The 13,523-nt window shown below is 46.3% G+C and overlaps 1 protein-coding gene and 1 long non-coding RNA gene across 2 annotated transcripts in view; one reads left to right on the forward strand and one right to left on the reverse strand.

Moving 5' to 3' along the window:
- The window catches only part of LOC116979483, a 38,659-nt gene extending 35,249 nt beyond the window's left edge, over positions 1–3,410 (reverse strand). Inside the window, exon 1 of the long non-coding RNA XR_004413736.1 lies at positions 3,294–3,410. This is a non-coding gene — a long non-coding RNA (uncharacterized LOC116979483). The remainder of the gene's footprint in view (positions 1–3,293) is intronic.
- The window catches only part of fgf10 (fibroblast growth factor 10), a 146,772-nt gene that overhangs the window by 14,762 nt on the left and 118,487 nt on the right, over positions 1–13,523 (forward strand). The window lies entirely within an intron of this gene.

The following is a 13,523-nucleotide window of genomic DNA, read 5'->3' on the forward strand; positions in this document are numbered from 1 at the left end:
TTTCCCAGATGCCAGTGTACGGTCCATATGGTGGACGGAGAACCCTTCAGGCTGGACTGCTGAGTCTGGGGAGCTGGGAGTGAGCCATGTATCTGAAACAGAACACAGAGTATTTCCTCAGCTCCCTTTGATAAAGCAGTCTTGCCCTTAAGCCCTCCACTTTATTTTCAAGGGACTGTACGTTGGCCAGTAGGATAGTAGGGAGAGGGGGCCGAAGTCCCCTGCGCTTTAGTCTGACCTGAAGTCCTGCCCGTCGGCCATATTTCCGGACACAATTAAGGCTTCCCCTTTGTTTCCAGGTACTGTGTTTACTGTTCCTGCTGTTTCTGCGAATCTTCGCTGGAACGGGAATTCCTTCACAGACGGCAGCTCCAGCTCCGTAACGAAAGGGGGTTCCCTCAGTCGGCAGCTCCAGCTTCATTGTTCCTGGGAGATCCAGCCCGTCGGCTCTGGAGGTCATCCCGGAGTTTCCAGATACAATACCTGTGTTCCTCAGTCGGGTCGGGAGTTTTACAGCCAGCGTGGGAAAATTTATAGTTCGGGGCTCCCACAGCTGCGGGAGATCGCGAAATTACGAGAGCCTTGAGATGCTCAAGCAGCTTGTCCGAAACAGCACCGATTTCTGCTGTTTTCCTGATCCAGGTGAGTTCATTGAAGTTGTATTTAAGCCTTTTAGGTTCTGGTGCTCCGCAAAAGTCGCCGCAGGCAGCCGCCATCTTGCTAGGAGCTAACTATCTCCTTCATCTTTCTGACATTGAGGAACAGATCATTGTCCTGACACTTAGTTACTAAGTTCTCTATCTGCATCCTGTATTCCGACTCATCATTGTTCGTGATCCAGTCCACCACAGTGGTGTCATCAGCAAACTTGTTGATGGAGTTAGAGCCACATGTGTCCATACAGTCATATAGTGGGGGACTCAGAATGCATCCCTGCAGGGCAGCGATGGTGAGATTTGGTGCGGAGGAGGTGTTGTCAGCCAAGCTCACTGATTATGGTCTGTGGGTCAGAAAATTGAGGACACATTGACTGATTCCTGGGTCCACAAGTTTGGAGATGAGTTGGGTGAGATTATGGTGTTGAAGGTGAAGCAATAGTAAATAAATACAATTCTAATGTTGGAGTCCTTGTTGTCTAGGTGTTCCAGATATGGGTGTAAGGCCAGAGAGACCTGTTGCAATGGTAGGTAAACTGCAGTGGATCAAGGCTGACTGGGAAGCTGGAGTTAATGTGAGCCATCATCAGTTTCTCAAAGCAACTCATGATGGTGGATGTCAGAGTCCCTGGATGAGTCATTAAGACACGCTACTTTAACTTTCTTTGACCCCTGGCTGATCTTCTGGAGGTAGGACGGGACCTCAGAATGGGGTAGTAAGAGGTCAATGATATCCGTGAATACCTCTGCCAGCTGATCCGCACAGGTCCTGAAGACTCCATCCAGACCATTTGCTTTCCCTGGATTCACCCTCAGCAAGGCTGACCTTGCATCTGCGCAATAACCGCTAGTATAGGCGCACCGAGACTGGCCTGGCAGGTGACATTCCACCACCAACTTTCTGGTTTCAAAGTGACCAACTTTCAAAGAGACCATAGAAAGTATAGAAGTCTTTGGAGAGAGACCCATTGTTGCCAGCAATACTGCCTGCCTTTACTTTGTAGCCCATTATAACATTCAAGCCTTGCCAAATTCTATGTCATCTGTGTCATTACCTCGAGGCTGCAGCTTGGTAGGGAATTTCCTCTTTGCATCCTTAATGCTGTGCAAAGGTCATAGATATATGCCTCGTACTGCTTGTGATTATTTGACTTGAACGCTGCAGTCTTGAACTTCACCTGGAAGTGTACTTTGAGGTTCATCCATGGTCTCCAGTTGGCGAACACACGTATTGTCTTCTATGGTACCCAGTCCTCTACACACTTGCTGATGAAGTCTGTGACAGCAGTGCAATATTCATCTAAGTTAGCCTCAGAGTACCTGGATAGGGACCAGTCCATCGATTCAAAGCAGTAGCGAAGGACTCATCTACTTCCTCGGACCAGCACTGCACGACTTTCTTACCAGACCAGATTCAGAAGTGGTGGCGCTGCCTTGCAGCTGCGGCTCGCCTGCAGTCCGTTTGTCTTTTCTTTTTTTTGTTTTCTTTTGTCCCGTTGTTGCAGTTTATTTCTGTTTATTTAGTTGTGTATGTGTGGGGGGGTGGGTGTGGTATGTTTTTTGACTCTTCCTTCGGGGGGGGGATGCGACCTTTCCTGCCGTATCCCCCCGTCTCCGTGTCCGTCTGCGCTGAGGCCTATCGCGGAGCTGGTGGCCTCCAACTGCGACCGACCTCGAGGCTGCGGAGGCAGAGCCAGGACTTACCAATGCGAGGCTGGCCGACTTCGGGGCTGTGGTTGCGGTGCGACCCAACTTCTGACCCGACTTTGGAGCCTCGGAGGTTCGGCCGCGGGCCCAGTGGACGACATCATCGGGAGCTCGCAGGTCACAGGTGGTGACCTGTTTTTCCGGAGCTCCCGCAACTACAGCTGCGTCCGCTGGACTGGAGGGCGGCAGCTTCTACCGCCCCAGGCCGCGGAGTTTGAACCGGCCCGTTTGCGGAGCACGGATTCAGCCGCAGGACTTGCTCACCATCACCCAGCGGGGTCACAACATCGGAGGCTTGGATTGCCTCAGCGCAGAGGGAGTGCAAGGAGGGAATAGACAAGGACTTTGGGACTTTAAACTGTGTTGAGTGTTTGTCTTGTTATTTATTCTATGTTATGACTGCAGGCTAAACCATTTCGTTGCACTGAAAAGTGCAATGACAATAAATTGAATCCAATCCAATCCAATCATCATACTTCAGTTTCTCCTTGTAAGCAAGGAGTAGAAGCAAGAACATCCAGGTGATCAGATTTATGAAAGTGCGGTGTGGAAATAAAGCAGTTTTCCTTTTTTATGTTTGTGTTGCAGTGCTTGAGGGATCTTGGGCCTTTAGTTGGATAGGAGATCAGCGGATAGTATTTTGGAAGCACACTCTTGGAGTTGGACTGATTGTAGTCCATGGTTATTATGAGTATGGCCTGGGGCTTTGGGGTACTATGTTTCAAGGCTATTGGTGATAGTGTGCAGTTCCTCAACTGCAAGCTTTGGGTGGGATGTAGACAGGATAGCCAGAGTGAATTCCCATGGCAAGTAGCAGGGATGACATCTCACCATATGATATTCCATTTCTCGGGAGTAGGAGCTCGCTTGGACCGCCATATCTGGGCACCATATGGAGTTAATTAGAAAGCAGACCCTTCCAACATTTACCTTGCCTGAGGATGCCGTGCAGTCATCTGGTGTAGCTAGAAGTCCTCAAGTTGAACGGCACAGTCAGGAGAGGCAAGGGTGAGCCATATCCCTGTAAAAGAAAGCACACAGGAGTTCTCTTAGGTAAGTCTTGCTTTAGGTTCATCTAGTTTGTTCTCAGTAGCTTGTACATTTGCTGACAGTATGCTGGGAAAGGGTGGGAGGGGGGGAGGGGGGGGACTTGAAGCCATGCCATTTCAGTCACGCCTGCAGTCCAGCTCATGTAGTGGCCAGTTTCGCCAAGGATCTTTGATAGATATATCACAAGCCCTAGTTTATTTTCCGCACGAGTTTAAAAGTGCCAGTTCAAACGATTTATGGTAAACCGATCATTGAACAATTGCATCAATTCCGTTCTACGAGGTGTAAAATATACATCAACATTCAAGCTGTACCAGTTTAATTAGATAGCTGCCAATCATTATTTGGAACTTTCTTAAAGGGTGAAGATGTTCTCTGTTGCTCAAAACTGGCGAAATCTTGAATGCATTTTAAAATGCTGGATTCATGATTTTTCTTTTCTGAAATTAGGAAAATAACTTGTTTTAAGTTACGTATGCACTGCAACAAGAGAATTGCTTTCCGCTCTTCTTTATAACTTGTCGCTCCTTATAATTCCTGTCTCCTTGTATTTGGCTGTAAATAAGGCAGTATTACTTAAAATAAAATAAAATAAAATTCTGAAGAAGGATCCCGGCCCGGAACGTTGCCTATTTCCTTCGCTGCATTGATGCTGCTGCACCCGCTGAGTTTCTCCAGCACTTTTGTCTACCTAGTATTACTTAAAAGCCAGGATAATTACTGACTTTCTGATTGCAAGGTAGTATTTTTCTAATACTATTCTATGCTTTAGCAACATTTTCACCAGCAAGAACAATGTTTTACCTGTGTGCAAGTTTGCCCCTTCTAACTGGGTAGGCTATTGTTTGAAAACATGCCATGCTCCGCAATACGAACAACTATTTTTTGCCTAGGGCCCCAAAGCTTTATATCATAAAATAAATTATTTACAATACAAAAGTAAAGAAATCAACAAGTAAAATGGTAATTGCTCACAAAATTCAATGATTTCTATCCTCCATATTAACAGAATGATCTCAGTGCTGTGCTATAAAGATTTTTTTCTTTAATGCATGATCATGTTCATAAATTTCATTTTCATTTCCCCTCCTACTCCTGCCCTGCCGTCCATTATTCTAGCATCTGTAAGGACAGCTAATAATCTTTACTTTTCTTCTAGCACCTAAAAGCTTTAAAACATCCATTCAGACTGAGAAATAACGGACCCTGCTTTCTCATTAAACACGTTGAATTTCCTCAACTTCCAAGGCAATGTTGAACCATTGACTTCTACAACATCTGACCAAGCTACAAGTCTCTGGTGAAATCATACCGAGAAACAAAAGTCATAATTGATTGTGTTTAACTCCCACTAAGAGTGTAAAAAACAGTCAGACTTCCGTAGTTTTATATGAGACATCAGAAAGAGCTAATGCTTTAGTAAGAGAGCTGTAATGGTTTTCATTATTGCTTAAAGTTAATCGAAAACATTCCTTGCCCCGACTGCCAACCAGACACCACAGACACCTTGTACACTAAGCTGCAAGCATTCAATGACTTGGAGTGGACGGCAGCCCCCAGATTGAACATTGCTTTACAGCCGGATGTGTTTTTGGATTGAACACCTCGAGTGCAAGTTTATTCCTACTATGTCTAGAATCAGGTTAGTCCTGACAGATTTTGGACTGTTTTCCAGAAAATCCTTCAGTTTATTAGAAAACTGTCACTCTGGAATAACACACATATATTTAATTTCACTAACTCACGGATCCGCTGAAAGGGAATGTGAGTAATTTAATTCTCAGTAATAAAATGCTCTTGAATCTATCCATCCGTGGAAAATAAATCCAGGTTTGAAAAAAGGAAATGGCAGCTATACTTCACCAGGAGGGTCACCCAACACCGAATGATTTGTGGAGTGATATCAAGTAGTCATGCAGCATGGAAACAAGCCTCTCGGTCCAACTAGTTTATACGGACCAAGATTTTCCATCTGAGCTAGTCCCATTTGCTCATATCGCTCCAAACTTTCCTGTCTATCTACAGTATGTGTCCAAGTGTCTTTTAAATGCTGTTTTACCATCTACCTCAACTAACTCCTCAACTAACAGCAGCTCAAACCATACATGCTCCACCCCCTGAGTGAAAACATTGCCCTCAGGTTCATATACACTAAGTTGGGAAAGTTGGGCATAATGATGACAGAAGGAATGTAATCTGTGTGAGGTAATGCACTTTGGGATGTCATGTACCAACTGGATATACACAGTAAATGGTAGGGACCTTAAGAGTGTAGATGTACTCTTTAGGTGGCATGGTGACACAGTGGTAGAGTTGCTGCCTTACAGTGCCAGAGACCCGGGCTCGATCCTAACCTCGGGTGCTGTCTATACGGGTTTGTACATTCTCCCTGTGATCAGGTGGGTTTTCTCCAGGTGCTCCAGTTTCCTCCCACACTCCAAAGATGTACAGATTTGTTGGTTAATTGGCTTTGGTAATTAAAATTGTAAGTTGTCCCGGAGTGCAGGCTAGTGTTAGTGTATGGGGTGAATGTTGGTCAGCGCAGATGCATTTGGACAAGGGGCCTGTTTCCATGTTATATGTCTAAAGTGTTTAAAGTAAAGTATGTACAGAGAGGCCTCAGATGCAATTCACAGTTCTCTGAAACTGTCAACGCAGCTGGATTGTAGTGAAGAAGGCATTTGACGTGCTTGCCTTCATACACTGAGGCATTGAGTATAAATGTTAGGATGCCATATTGAAGCTGTACTAAACATTACTTAGGCCAGACTTGGAATATTGTGTTCAGTTCTGGTCACCACACTAAGTGAAGTGTAACATAGAAACATAGAAATTAGGTGCAGGAGTAGGCCATTCGGCCCTTCGAGCTTGCACCGCCATTCAATATGATCATGGCTGATCATCCAACTCAGTATCCTTTTGAATTGAATTGAATTGAATCCTTTATTTGTCATTCAGACCTTTCGGTCTGAACGAAATGTCGTTGCCTGCAGCCATACATGTAATAATAAATACACAATAAACACAAATTAACATCCACCACAGTGAGTTCACCAAGCACCTCCTCACTGTGATGGAGGAAAAAGTCTAAGGGTTGCTGTCTCTTCCCTCCTCTTCTCCCTCTGCGCTGAGGCGATACCCCACCGGGCGATGGTAAGTCAGTCCCGCGGTTCAAGCTCCGCGGCCCGGGGGTGTTCGAAGCTGCCGCCCTCCAGTCCAGCGGACGCAGTTGTTGCCACGGGAGCTCCCGAAAACAGACATCAACCTGTGACCCGTGAGCTCCTGACGATGTCATCCACTGGCCCGCGGCCGAGCCCCGGATTCAGGTTGCCGCCGCCAGAACGCCGTCTCAGCCACCGGAGCACCGTCTCCGCCTCGCACCGGGCCGCCCCCACGGGAGCGTCTCAGCCCCGCACTGGGCCGCCCTCACGGGAGCGTCTCAGCCCCACACCGGGCCGCCCTCACGGGAGCGCCTCAGCCCCGCACCGGGCCGCCCACACGGGAGCGCCTTCCAGCCGGGAGCCGGGCCGCCCACACGGGAGCGCCTTCCAGCCCCGCACCGGGCCGCCCACATGGGAAACAACACAAAAAATTAAAACAGACAGACTGCAGGCGAGCCGCAGCCGTTTCACGGCACCGCCACTTCCTGTACCTGCCTTCTCTCCATACCCCCTGATCCCTTTAGCCACAAGGGCCACATCTAACTCCCTCTTAAATATAGCCAATGAACTGGCCTCAACTACCTTCTGTGGCAGAGAATTCCAGAGATTCACCACTCTCTGTGTGAAAAATGTTTTTCTAATCTCGGTCCTAAAAGATTTCCCCCTTATCCTTAAACTGTGACCCCTTAAGTCAGTCCCGCGGTTCAAGCTCCGCGGCCCGGGGGTGTTCGAAGCTGCCGCCCTCCAGTCCAGCGGACGCAGTTGTTGCCACGGGAGGTCCCGAAAACAGGCATCAACCTGTTTTTTAAGAGTTTCTTCCCTGCCACAGTGAGACTCTTGGCCAAAACAAAATGAACTGATGTCCTGACCTACCTCATAGCATATCATATTATATCATATTATATTGTCTCCTGGGCCTGTGCAATTTACAATGCAATCGACACTTTTATATAGGGTTTGTGCAATTTACAATGCTCTCACTTTCCCCTTTATATAGGGTTTTAGGCACTTTCTTTTTTATTTCTAGAGAAGTATATGTTTTTATAGATTATGTGTCTTTCTGTGTGTCTTTTTGATTTGACTTGACTTGACTCACTGAACAACCGCACAAGAGTTCCTATGTGTGTAAGCACAAATGGCAAATAATGTTTTTGACCTTTTGACCTTTGACCCGCGAGTTCCCGACGATGTCATCCACTGGCCCGCGGCCGAGCCCCGGATTCAGGTTTCCGCCGCCAGAACGCCGTCTCAGCCACCGGAGCACCGTCTCCGCCCCGCACGGGGCCGCCCCCACGGGAGCGTCTCAGCCGCGCACCGGGCCGCCCACACGGGAGCGCCTTCCAGCCGGGAGCCGGGCCGCCCACAAGGGAGCACCTTCCAGCGAGGGGCCGGGCTGCCCACACGGGAGCGCCTTCCAGCCGGGAGCCGGGCCGCCCACACGGGAGCGTCTCAGCCCCGCACCGGGCCGCCCACATGGGAGCGCCTTCCAGCCGGGAGCCGGGCCGCCCACACGGGAGCGCCTTCCAGCCCCGCACCGGGCCGCCCACACGGGAACGCCTTCCAGCCCTGCACCGGGCCGCCCACACGGGAGCGCCTTCCAGCCCCGCACCGGGCCGCCCACACGGGAGCGCCCTCCAGCCCCGCACTGGGCCGCCCACACGGGAGCGCCTTCCAGCCGGGAGCCGGGCCGCCCTCACAGGAGTGTCTCAGCCCCGCGCCGTCCGCCTTCACCAGAGCGCCGAGTCGTGCCGCTGCCCGAAAGCCGCCGCAGCTCGAAGACGGCCAGCCTCGCGTTGGTAAGTCCTGGCTGGCTCTACCTCCGGATCCTCGAGGTCGGTCGCAGGTTGGAGGCCGCCAGCTCCGCCATTAGGCCTCAGCTCAGACGGGGGAAGAGAAGGGGGATACGACAGGAAAGTCGCATTCCCCCCCGAAGGGAGAGACAGAAAGCCCTGTTTCACCCCCCCCCCCCACACATAACACAACCTAATAACCAAAAGTTTAACTGAACAAGACAAAATAAACAACACAAAAAAGTAAAAACAGACAAACTGCAGGCGAGCCGCAGCCGTTTCACGGCGCCGCCACTTCCTGTACCTGCCTTCTCTCCATACCCCCTGATCCCTTTAGCCACAAGGGCCACATCTAACTCCCTCTTAAATATAGCCAATGAACTGGCCTCAACTACCCTCTGTGGCAGAGAGTTCCAGAGATTCACCACTCTCTGTGTGAAAAATGTTTTTCTAATCTCGGTCCTAAAAGATTTCCCCCTTATCCTTAAACTGTGACCCCTTGTTCTGGACTTCCCCAACATCGGGAACAATCTTCCTGCATCTAGCCTGTCCAACCCCTTAAGAAGTTTGTAAGTTTCTATAAGATCCCCCCTCAATCTTCTAAATTCTAGCGAGTACAAACCGAGTCTATCCAGTCTTTCTTCATATGAAAGTCCTGACATCCCAGGAATCAGTCTGGTGAACCTTCTCTGTACTCCCTCTATGGTCTCATTAGAAAGAGTGCAGAGGAGAGTCAACATGATGTTAAAAAATAAACTGCTGGAGGAACTCAGCGGGTCAAGTAGCATCTGTGGAGGAAAATACATATTCCTTTTCCTTAAGGGACAATCCCTTTGTTTCTAAAGATGCTGCGTGATGCTATTGAAAACCTCCAACTGTTTGTGTTTTGCTCCAGATTCCTGCATTTGCTCTTGTGTCCCCACTTCATTAGATTGTTGCCTGGAAAGGTGGGCTTTACTTAGAGAGCTTAGATAGGCATTGGTTTATTCTCACCAAAATGCAGGAGTCTGAGGGATGACCAGACATAAGTTTATAAAATAATGAGAGTAGACAGGTAGATCATAGTTAGATAAAGGCCAAAGGTAGGGTAGATAGTATGAATCTTTTTCCTAGGTTGGGGGAATCTAAAACTAGAGAATATAATTGCGAGGTGAGAAATGAAAAGGAGATCAGATGGAATGACTTACCAATGGAAGTTGTCGAGGCAGATACAATTACATCATATAATGGCAATTAGAATGGTACTTGGAGAGGAAAGATGTAGAGGAATACAGGCATAATGCAGGTTAATGGAAATAGCAAAATAGGCCTTGAGATAGGCATGGACGAGTTGTCAATGCTATGCAAGTCTATGATGCAATGACACTTTTTGAAAACAGGAGGATACTGGGCTAGCAATAATATTGAGCTTGGAAATCTTTGCTAAAATGCCTCCATGCCAGTGGTATGGAACCACTTCATTAGAAGTATGGAGAAGAGATATTTTGTGCAAAGGAAGCTTGTTAAGTTGCAGAGAGGGTGTGAAAGGGGATGTCTCTGCCGCGGTAAAACTGGAATGAGCATGGGATAAACTGTTAACATGGCTATCTGGCCAATGAGTGAACGGGGCCAGTTAGGGAGTGAGAACATAACCAGAAGAGTGTAGAAGTAGCAAACTACAGAACAGGGAGACTTGCCTGGCAGGTAAGGCTGAGGGCATGTCTTCCACTTCCAAACAGAGAAATCAAATTACTTGTAGAATTCAACATTGAGTCTACAAGACTGTTGTAGGTTCCATGACAGAAGATGAGGTGAAATTCCTCAGGCTCACAAATGCCTCATTGTAATACTTCTATCGTTTGTTTATTTTCTCACTCCCATTCACTCAGTGACCAGAAAATCTAATTCACAATTTATCTCCATGGTCATCCCAGTTTTACCCCATCAGACACCCCCTTCCCCCACCCTCCCTGCAGTTTAACAAGCTTCTTTTGTCTCCTTTCCAGTTATTACAGGTTCAGTCGACCTGAAACGTTAACTCTGCTTCTCATCCCATTGAAGTGGCCTGACCTTCTATGTCCTATATTTTCAATATTTTTTTAAAATTATAGACAAGCAATAATTGTACATTTCCATTGCCCACACCTAAAGGGTGATGAACCTGTGGCAAACAAATTATCTTGTGTCAACTATTTTCAGATATCACAGTTGTGCCATATATTGGCTCAGCAGTGGGGTTTTCTGGAATTATTACATCTTCACCCTAATGTCTCGAACATAAAGATTTAAAAAATAGGACTAAGCCTTGAAACCCTTCAGGCCTGCTCCACCATTCAAAACAATCATTGCTGGTTATCCATGTCAGTATCCGATTCACACCATCTGCTTTTATTCCTTTATCTCTGTGGTATTCCAAAATATATCTACCTCTTTCTTGAATGTATTCAATTGTCTGACATTCAGTACCTTCTGCAACAGAGAATTCCACAGGCTTGACGGTCTCTAGGTAAAGAAATTTCTCCTGATTTTAGTTCTAAATGGCCAAACTGTATCCTGATGCCATGGTCCCTGGTTGTGGATTTTACAGCCATCTGGAATATCCTTGTGTCTATTTAGTCCATCCAAAGTTGTCATAAGATTCCTCATTCTTCTATAATCCCGTAAACACTGGACCTAACTCTGCATCAGTCTTCCTGCCTTCACAGCCCTGATTGTACTCCTTCATCCTTCCTCAGATTAGGAGAGAAAACATTTTAAACATAGAACTCAGTACAAGAACTTGCTGAGACCACATTTGGAGTATTGTGTTCAATTCTGGTCACCTTATTATAGGAAAGATGGTGTTAAGCTGGAAAGGGTACAGAGAAGGTTTACGAGGTTGTTTCCAGGACTTGGGACTATAGGGAGAGGTTGAGCATGCTAGGAATTTATTTATTGGAGTGCGAGAGGATGAGGGGTGATCTTATAGGGGCAACCTTTCTACATGAAGGGTGGTAGGTGTATTGCACGACCTTCCAGAGGCAGTAGTTGAGGCAGGTACTATAATATGTTTAAAATACATTTGGACGGGTACATGGATAGAAGGTTTGACGACATGTCCACTTTCAGGTTCGCTCCTCTCATGGCCCTGGGCAAACGAGCCACAACCAAGTCCAATTAAGGTTCATTGGACCAATTAACCCGATCCTTCAGATCTACCCCTTATAAACACAGGAGCCCAGAGGGGATGGGACAAAGGAAGCTGTGGGGATGATTCTAGCCCTTGTTTATTGTTGGAAATAAATCCCAATATGTGCGTTCACCTTAGTGCGTGTGTGTGCGTATTCATTACCGATCTGGCATCATGACTGACAACACAAAGGATATGGGCCAAACTCTATCCGTGTAGATATGAGCCAAACCAGTCCCACCTGTTTAGTCCCACCAAAACAGAGATAGATAGCAGAGATAAAGCAGAGATAGATAGATGCTTGATTAGTATAGGTATCAGGGGTTATGGGAAGATGGCAGAAAAATGGGGTTAGGAGGGAATGATAGATCAGCCATGATTGAATGGAGGAGAAAACTTGATGGGCTGAATGGCTTAATTCTGCTCCTATCACTTATGACATAATGACTAGTTTACATGGAGCATGCTGGAAACCATGGGCAAGTTAGGCTGCTGTTTCCACACTGTATAATTCCATGACTCTATGACTAACTCCATATGTGGTCTGAAAATGTACAGCTGCAGCAGGATATTGTTGTTCCTATACTCAATTTTATTTGCAATGAGGGACAGCATATCCTTCCTAATTACTTTCTGCACCTGAATGCTTGCTTTCAGCGACACATACACAGGTCACTCGGGAGTGGTTTCACTTTCCTTGTCCCCAATCTGTCAACATTTAGATAATAGTCTGCCCTTTTTGTTTTAGAACAAAAATGGATAACCTCAAGTTTATGCAAATTCAACTGCACCTGCCCTGCATTTAATCACTCTCACAACTTGGTCAATTAATTTTAGAGCTTAAGCTGCATCTTTCTCACAATGTGCAAAAACTTCAACTTTGTGCCATCTGCCAGCTTAGAAATGTTACATTTAGTTTGCTTAACTAAATTATGAATAGACATTGTGAGTAGCTGGGACCCAAGCACTGATCCCTATTGCAGCCCCTCCATTCACTAGCTGCCACCCAGAAAAGGATCCATTTATGCCTACACTGTTTCTTGTTTGTCAACCAACTCTGGATCTACATTAGTACATTATTCCCAATCCCACCTTCTTTACTTTTGAACACAAAACCTCTTATCTCGAACCTTCTCAATACCATTAGTTTTATCATATAATATGATTTATAATTGTAATATTGATATAAGATTTTTATATAAGATTTGAAAATAAATTAAGATTTTTACACCATCAGAACATTTCAATGTCCTTTACAGCTGATGCAGTAATTGAAATTGCAATCTTCATTAATTAAAAGGTTGATAATGTAAGGTTGATATCCTGCAAGATTGATCGTCTTAACCTTTGATCCTCTATATTCCAAAAAATATTTAATCACAGCTTTAAATATACTTAATAGCTCAGCAACCTTAGCTCTATCGCCAGAGAATTCCCCACCCTCCAAAGTGAAGAAATTCCATCTATCACCATCACTGACCTTTTATCCTGAGCATGTGCCTCCTTCCAGGGTAACTATCATCCCAGTAATCAAGCCAGCAAACCTGCTCAGGATCTCATATGTATTTGAAGAGATTACATTTCATTCCTCTAAACTCCAGATTGTGTGGACAAACTTTCCTCAGTGGACAAGCCCTGCTCAATCTTTCTTCAGAGGCCAACCCCTGCATCACAGGAATCTATAAAAAGTATGTTGTTTTGTAAATAAGGAGAACAAAACCACACTCTATACTCCAGATATGATGTCAACAACATTGTGTATAGCTGCAGAGAGCCTTCCTTCCATTGAACTGTACCTCCCTTGTAATCCCAGCCATCATCCTATTTCCCTTGACTGCTTGCATCATCTGCATGTTAACTTTCTGTGTTTGATGTGTGAGAACAATAGACAATAGACAATAGGTGCAGGAGTAGGCCATTCAGCCCTTCGAGCCAGCTCCGCCATTCAATATGATCATGGCTGATCATCCCCAATCAGTACCCCGTTCCTGCCTTCTCTCCAGATCCCCTG

The sequence above is a fragment of the Amblyraja radiata genome, chromosome 1 (genome assembly GCF_010909765.2).
Source record: "Amblyraja radiata isolate CabotCenter1 chromosome 1, sAmbRad1.1.pri, whole genome shotgun sequence".
In the NCBI taxonomy this organism is placed as follows: Eukaryota; Metazoa; Chordata; class Chondrichthyes; order Rajiformes; family Rajidae; genus Amblyraja; species Amblyraja radiata.